This window comes from Nuphar pumila, chromosome 8 (genome assembly GCF_984573655.1).
Source record: "Nuphar pumila chromosome 8, dmNupPumi1.hap1.1, whole genome shotgun sequence".
NCBI lineage: Eukaryota > Viridiplantae > Streptophyta > Magnoliopsida > Nymphaeales > Nymphaeaceae > Nuphar > Nuphar pumila.
In genome coordinates, this window is record NC_143256.1 from 100,930,056 (window position 1) to 100,939,356 (window position 9,301).

Here is a 9,301-nt window from a genome sequence, read left to right on the forward strand (position 1 = left end):
AGTAAAAAGCATATTTTATTCAAGTCGTTGGAAACGTGTGAATTTACTTTGTTAGCCAATTGTTCATCCAGGATAGATTAACATCCTACCAGGTCAATGATCATCGACTATGGAAATGTTTGATAATTTTCACATTGATTCGTTCACTGCAAGCTATGAAAAATTAGACCAGCTCAAGTATTAGAAATATTCATGGGAGTATTATAAGCATATCAACTACAGATAAAGGCACTCTGGATTTGCTTGATTTTTAAAGTTATTGTCTGAATGATCTCTCTCTCTCTCACTCGCGCGCTTCTGTAACAACATTTGGAAATGTAAAACTATACACAAATATAAAATGAGAATTAGCAATTAATAGAAGGATGATGTTTATAATATATATACAGTAAACTAGTAACATTGAGTTTTGCAAAATAAACTACTTTTTGATTGCCATAAACAAACAAATACAAAAACTACTTTTGAAAACAATGCCAGAATCCGACCATATTATTGGATCGAGCTAGCACATATCTGAACATGGGCCAGATTCAGAATAACTATGGTCAGATTTTAATGGATATTGATCAGAATCGGGTAAGCTAACATGGTTTGATCTGAGTTCCAATTTTGGCCTAATCCAGTTCATTTTTTTCCTACTATACATGCAAATCAAAATGGATTTTACCAATTTTCACCACAAGGACTTGTCTCATAATTTGATTTGGGACTATACAAATTTGAACTGGATCAAATTCCACAATCTCACTTGCTCTCTAAAAGTTCGATTCCTTGTCAGGTTAAGCATGACTTCATCCCACCCATTTCATCCCTACTTTGCAAGATTGACCACGACGATTCGAACTGTATCTCCGGGTGCAGCTGCTGATGCCAATCAATCAATTGGTGGAAAGCCTGTTGTAATTCGATCCTTTCCCAACTTGAAGTGAAGGAACGTCACCCATGTTAAAATTTAGTGGGGGAGAGACGGGACAAGGTATGGACAAGCCACACGACACATCATGACAAGATAAGCAATATTTTACTCTATTATTTCATAATTTTTTATGATAAATAAAATTTTATGAAAATATCAAAATATGGTCAACGTGGGTTCCTAGTACGAATAACTTGTCAATGTCACCAAGTGGACGGGATGCCACGAGTTTGAGACCCATGAATACATGTTTGCTAGCTGTAGTCTTTGGTGGTCAATGCAAGTTAGCGTTCTCTCTCGATTATTCAATTCTAGACGAGAGGGTGTTGTGTGTTCTTCTCGGAACACAAATTCGCGTGTTTCAGTGTGTACAGAGGAATATCTTGGGATCCACAATAATTCATATGTCAATGTTGCTCATAATGACTTTATAATAAAATAACATATAAAAAAAACGTAGATATGCTTTTGACGGAAATGTTCTCCCATAAGATAGATATATGTTGGACGAAAATGTCCTCCCGCTCCCCATATATAGATTTGCACGTTCCACTTTGTTTTTAGCTTGTGATACAACACATGGCCGCCTTCTCGTTCCTGCCTTGTGTTAGAAATTTTTTCCTGGTTCGTTCCTACCTCGTGGAGATTACTATAAATCGAACGACTGGTTCAATCATTGGTGGGCGTCAAAGGGGGATTTGTCGGCCATCTCTTTTTACAGTTTTCTCTTATTCTTCATTTTCGTTAGGCAATATAGAAAAAAACAATGACGCACAAACATTTCAACAAGTGGCATTAAAGCGTGGTGAGTACCTTTCCATGTCATCATGCTATTGTTGAAGAATGTATGTCATCGTGAGTGTCATTAAGACGTTTTGTTATTGCAAGTAGATTTTATCATTTTGATGGTTGGAAACTTGAAGATATTTGTAAGGCGGTAGGATCTCCTGACAAGAATGCTTGGTTACATATGTGAGCAAGGGCCTCTACCCCATCCTGTATCGTTCATTCATTCAGTATATGCAATGTAACCAAATCACGGTTGTAGTAACATGTATATCGATTTGTGAGATATTGTTTTGTTTGTTAATATCGATCTGTAATATATTATGCTGAATTGTCGTATATCGATTTGTAAGATATTATGTGTTTTCTAGTGTCGATTTATGAGATATTGTTTTGTTTGTTGATATCGATTTGTAATATATTATGCTGAATTGTCGTATAGCAATTTGTAAGATATTGTGTTTTCTAGTGTCAATTTGTGAAATATTGTTTTGTTTGTAAATATCGATTTTAATATATTATGTTGAATTGTCATATATCGATTTATAAGATATTATGTATTTTCTAGTGTCAATTTATGAGATATTAATTTGTTTGTTAATATTGATTTGTAATATATTATGCTGAATTGCCGTATATCGATTTGTAAGATATTATGTGTTTTTTATTATCGATTTGTGAGATATTATTTTGTTTGTTAATATCGATTTGTAATATATTATGGTGAATTGTCGTATATCGATTTGTAAGATATTATGTGTTTTCTAGTGTCAATTTGTAAGATATTATTTTGTTTGTTAATTTCGATTTGTAATATATTATGTTGATTGTCGTATATCGATTTGTAAGATATTATGTATTTTCTAGTGTCGATTTGTGAGATATTGTTTTGTTTGTTACTATCGATTTGTAATATATTATGTTGAATTGTCGTATATCGATTTATAAGATATTGTGTGTTTTCTAATGTCAATTTGTGAGATATTGTTTTGTTTGTTAATATCGATTTGTAATATATTATGCTGAATTGTCATATATCGATTTGTAAGATATTATGTATTTTCTAGTATCGATTTATGAGATATTGTTTTGTTTGTTAATATCGATTTGTAATATATTATGTTGAATTGCCATATATCGATTTGTAAGATATTATGTGTTTTCTATTGTCAAATTGTGAGATATTGTTTTATTTGTTAATATCGATTTGTAATATATCATGTTGATTGTCGTATATCGATTTGTAAGATATTATGTGTTTTCTATTGTCAAATTGTGAGATATTGTTTTATTTGTTAATATCGATTTGTAATATATCATGTTGATTGTCGTATATCGATTTGTAAGATATTATGTATTTTCTAGTGTCGATTTGTGAGATATTGTTTTGTTTGTTAATATCGAGTTGTAATATATTATGCTAAATTACCGTATATCGATTTATAAGATAGTATGTGTTTTCTATTGTCGATTTGTGAGATATTGTTTTGTTTGTTAATATCGATTTGTAATATATTATATTGAATTGCCGTATATCGATTTATAAAATATTATGTGTTTTCTAGTGTCGATTTGTGAGATATTATTTTGTTTGTTACTATCGATTTGTAATATTTTATGTTGAATTGTCGTATATTGATTTGTAAGATATTATGTGTTTTCTAGTATCAATTTGTGAGATATTATTTTGTTTGTCAATATCGATTTGTAATATATTATGTTGAATTATCGTATATCGATTTGTAAGATATTATGTGTTTTCTAGTGCCAATTTGTGAGATATTGTTTTGTTTGTTACTATTGATTTGTAATATATTTTGTTGAATTGTCGTATATCGATTTGTAAGATATTATGCTGAATTATCGTATACCAATTTATAATATATTATGCTGAATTGTCATATATCGATTTATAAGATATTATGTGTTTTCTAGTATCGATTTGTGAGATATGGTTTTGTTTGTTAATATCGATTTGTAAGCTATTATGTTAAATCTTTGATACTGTATACACTAATTGTATTTGAATGGACTAAGAAGAAGATTATACAGGTCTTGAATTGCAACATTGAAGGACGTATGCAATATGGGAATATGCACAAATACCATATTGTATAGGAGGGCGAAAAGCATCCAAAAAGGCAAGAAGCACATGTTACATACAATGTTGACAACGAAACGGTTGAATGTACGTGCAAAATATTTGAATTCAAATGTATTTTATGTCGTCATGCATTAAAGGCACTTAATCAATAGAAGATACAAGAAATACCTGAGTCATATATAATGCGAAGATGGACGAGACAAGCAAAGATTGAATTGCTGGATACAAATAATGTCAGTCCATCTAGTGTTGATGAGAAGTGCCACATAGCCGCCCATTACCAACAACTATATAGGTCACTTATGCATGTTGTAGATTTGGCATCGAAAAGCAAAGAAGCTTATGTATGTATGAGAAAAGTGTCAAGGGAATTACTTGAAAAAGTATAGTTAATTCACCATGAGTCCATTGTAGCTTGTGAAGACCAATATAAGAGAACGGGATCGAACTGCATAGGTGAAAATCATGCTTCTCTTGACCCTTGTGAGAAGTTGCGCTGAAGCGTAAACATCATCTTCGATAAGTCAAGATTAAACATTGTAGATTATGATAGAAATATTCACCTAGCAAAGGGTATCAAAAGGAAACCCGCCTCTGATCGTAGTCATCGGAGGACAAATGGTGCACTAGAATTGGTTGACAAGAAAATGTCTAAGAAACAACCAACCCCTAAGCAATCAAACCCTTCACATGAACATGTATGTAATACAGTATATTGCTTCATATGTAAATTGTATTACGTGCAACCTATCAATATCTAACTTGTGTAATTTTCAACATGCAACAATACAATACAGACGTGCACTACAATGTTGGAACCTGCAATCCACCCGACCTATTTGAGTGAAACGATGACATGAGTTTCACAAGTCTTTTGGTATGTAACAATTTTAGGAGGATGCTTGCATTTCTTGTTGAACTTAATGTAGTGTCTGATATTGTTCTATTTCATGACAGACTCAGTTCAATTTAAAAGTGAGCAACGCAACACAGGAATCACGTGTGGATTCTTCAGCTACAAAATAATTGTAGCATTTAACTTTCATATCTTACAAATCGTTGTAATGTTTAGTATTCTATAATTTTTTTTTGTAGTTCTATAATTCTTTGTTGTAAATCGATGATCCTTTGTTGTAATTCTATAATTCTTTATTGTAAATCGATAATTCTTTGTTGTAATTCTAGAATTCTTTGTTGTAAATCGATAATTCTTTGTTGTAATGTTATAATTCTTTGTTGTAATTCTATAATAGAAATCATACTACAAATATCATAAAAATCGACACTAGAAAACACATAATATCTTATAAATCGATATATAGCAATTGAGCATAATATATTATAAATCGATACATAAATTCAATATAATAGCTTACAAATCGATATTAACAAACAAAACCATATCAAACAAAACCATATCTCACAAATCGATACTCGAAAATACATAATATCTTACAAATTGATATACGACAATTCAACAAAATATATTATAAATCGGTATACGATAATTCAGCATAATATCCTACAAATCGATATACGGGTGCACTGAAATTAGTTTGTAAGAAAATGTCTAAGAAACAACCAACACCTAAGCAACCAAGCCCTTCGCATGAACATGTATGTAATACAATATATTGCTTCTCATGTAAACGACAATGACAATGCATGTAAAGTATAGTGAATTAAAACGTGGTCTGCTCAATGCATTTTTTCATTTACATGGTTTTTAGTTTGTAGTAGTCAACATTTTCTATCTTTTGCTTTAGTTAATGTTCAGTTTGAGCCAGAGGGAAGATGATGATTTTGAATACAAAGTGCCATTGACGCAATCGCGTGTAAGAATTGAGGAACCTCCATCTTCTCCACCCTCTATTTCGCTATTGTCTTATCGCGACACACCAATATCATCGAAGAAACCCATGCTAGAGGAGCCAACCCCACCAAGAAGGTGGTTGCAGTTGAAATTAGAGCCACCATCTTCCCCACTTCAGTCTTATCCTCAAAGATTGGCGTACCATGAAGCCTCGTTGTCAAGGAGACTCGTGTTGTAGGAGCCTCCAAGAAGGCGGTCTGTGAGATTGCAAGAGCTCTCACGTTCACCATCAGCATCTCTTTTGTGCTTGCCATATCAATAATTTTTTTTTGTAAATCAATAATTCTTTGTTGTAATTCCATAATTCTTTGTTGTAAATCGATAATTCTTTGTTGTAATGTTATAATTCTTTGTTGTAATTCTATAATAGAAATAATACTACAAATATTATAAAAAATCGATACTAGAAAACACATAATATCTTACAAATCAATATACAACAATTGAGCAAAATATATTACAAATCAATGCAAAAATTCAACGTAATAGCTTACAAACTGATATTAACAAACAAAACCATATCTCATAAATCGATACTAGAAAACACACATTATCTTACAGATCGATATACGACAATTCAACATAATATATTAAAAATCGATATTAAGCAATTCAGCATAATATCTTACAAATTGATATACAACAATTCAGCATAATATATTACAAATCGATATTAACAACCAAACCAATATCTCACAAATCGAATCTAGAAAACACTTATCATCTTACAAATGGATATACGACAATTCAGCATAATATATTACAAATTGGTATACGTCAATTCAGCATAATATCCTACAAATCGATATACGACAATTCAGCAAAATATATTGCAAATCTATATTAACGAACAAAATAATATCTCATAAAACAATACTAAAAAATACATAATATCTTACAAATCGATATACGACAATTCAACATAATATATTACAAATCGATATTAAGCAATTCAGCATAATATCTTACAAATTGATATACGGCAATTCAACATAATATATTACAAACCGATATTAACAACCAAAACAATATCTCATAAATCGATACTGGAAAACACATAATATCTTACAAATTGATATACAACAATTCAACATAATATATTACAAATCGATATTAAGCAATTCAGCATAATATCTTATAAATCAATATACAACAATTTAGTATAATATATTACAAATCGATATTAACAACCAAAATAATATCTCACAAATCGACACTAGAAAACACATAATATCTTACAAATCAATATACGGCAATTCCACATAATATATTACAAATCGATAATAATAAACAAAATAATATCTTACAAGTCGACACTAGAAAACACATAATATCTTATAAATCGATATACGATAATTCAACATAATATATTACAAATCGATAGTAACAAACAAAACAATATCTCACAACAATTGATATAATATCCTATAAATTATAAGATATATCAATTTGCAAGATATTTGTATTATGATTTTGAAACATGTGCTTGCGGAATTTACATTATTGTGATTTGAGTGCTTGAGGTGGCGATTTGCGTATTCAATACACGTATGCCGGGTTCATAATTTTGGTTTGTGGATCAATGTGAATTTTGTACACAGTCTTACAGAATTTGTATACATAGTCTACAAAATCTGTTACAAATGTCTGTACAAAAAAAATGGAAATTGAAAGTTGAACAAAAAATTGCTCTCTCTCTCTCTTAGGAGTAGAACGTAACCCTCTTCACGTTATCCTTGAGAACATATAGATGTTTAAAAGGACTTCACTTTACTCCTGGGAACCTCACGTCCTTCGTTGCTTTCTGGGTAATCTTGAAGTCTGGATTTTGGTATCTTCCTCAATTAGAAAATTCTTCAATTTTTTGCATACTTTTGTGTGGAATCCAGGTATATCATCCTGAAAAAAAAAAACCCGAAAGTCAAACCAATATAAAAATGTAGTCACAAATAATTTAGGATAATAAAATATGTTTAAGTGTACAACATACAACGGTGAATTCTGGTGCTCGTCCATAGTATATTGCTTCAATATACTTCATTACAAAGATGCCACAATCAACGCCATTATTTTGTAAAGGAGCATCCTCTGCGACGTTAAGCCGCTACGAGCCAATGTCGACACCCAACATGTCTCTGAAAAATCCAACCTGTGGTTTATGCAAAAGCAAGTAAATTTCGGGCCCCGGTACAAAATACAATAATCTTAAAGATAGAAACTTACCAAATGCATAATGTCAAGGTCTACACTAATGTTATAGTCCAAGGAGTTATATAACTGTATTTTTTGTTCTCATACATCCAACACATATAAGACCCAATGCTTTTCTGATTGCCACAATGTAGGAATCAATATCTGCAAATCGATTATAAAATATCTTAAAAAATAGATATGAAAATGCGTACTGAAACCATAAAAATCGATGTTAAGAAACAACAAATAAATCGATATTAAGAATCAAACTAATATCTTAAATCGATATTAGGAATCAGCATAAAAATCGATATTAAGAATCAGAACAACATCTTAAATCGATATGAAAATTCCTATTGATAGCTTAAAAATAGATATTAAGAATCAGCATAGAAATCAATATTAAGAATCGAAACAATATCTTAAATCGATATTAAGAATCAGCATAAAAATCAATATTAAGATTCAAAGCAATATCTTAAATCGATTTAGAAATTCGTATTGATATCTTAAAAATCGATATTAAGAATCAAAACAATATCCTAAATCGATATAAGAATCAAAACAACATCTTAAATCGATATGGAAATTTGTATTGATATCTTAAAAATTGATATTTAAAATCAAAACAATATCTTAAATCGATATTAAGAATCAAAACAATATCTTAAATTGATATTAAGAATCAGCATATAAATCAATATTAAGAATCAGAATAATTTCTTAAATCGATATTAAGAATCAAAACAATATCTTAAATCGATATAGCATTTCCTATTGATATCTTAAAAACCGTTGTAATGTTTAGTCGATTTGCCTTTGTTACGAAAATATTATCATAGTATAACACAAATCGATGATCAAATATCATACAAATCGATATGGAAATTCATATTGATAGCTTATATATCGATATACAAAATCAACATATTAATCGAGGGTGTATGTAGAGGGTTTAGTGTTTAGGTTTTAAGGTTAGGGTTTAGGGTTTAGGGTTTAGTAATATATTATGGGTTTAAGGTTTAACGCTAGGGTTTAATATGATATTAAGGGTTTATGGTTTAGGGTTAAGGTTTAGTAAGATATTAAGGGTTTAGTTTTTAAGTTATAGGATTAAATATATTATGCGATATGTGTACCGATTTAAAAAATATTTACTGCTTTCTAGTGTCGATTTGTTAGATATTTGTAGTATGTAATTGAAACATGTGTGTGAGGAATTTATATTGTAGATACATGAGGTAGCCATTTGTGTGTTCAAATCATTGCTCATTTAGCGATTTCTATAGAAATCGCTTCAAAGCGTCGTATCTGTAATTAAATAGTTGTCACGTGAATCGTTATCGTCAACAAGTATAAATCGCAATTGCATCAAACATATAAATTATTCATGCTTTTAACATATAAATTGCTGCTTCAAACGTAT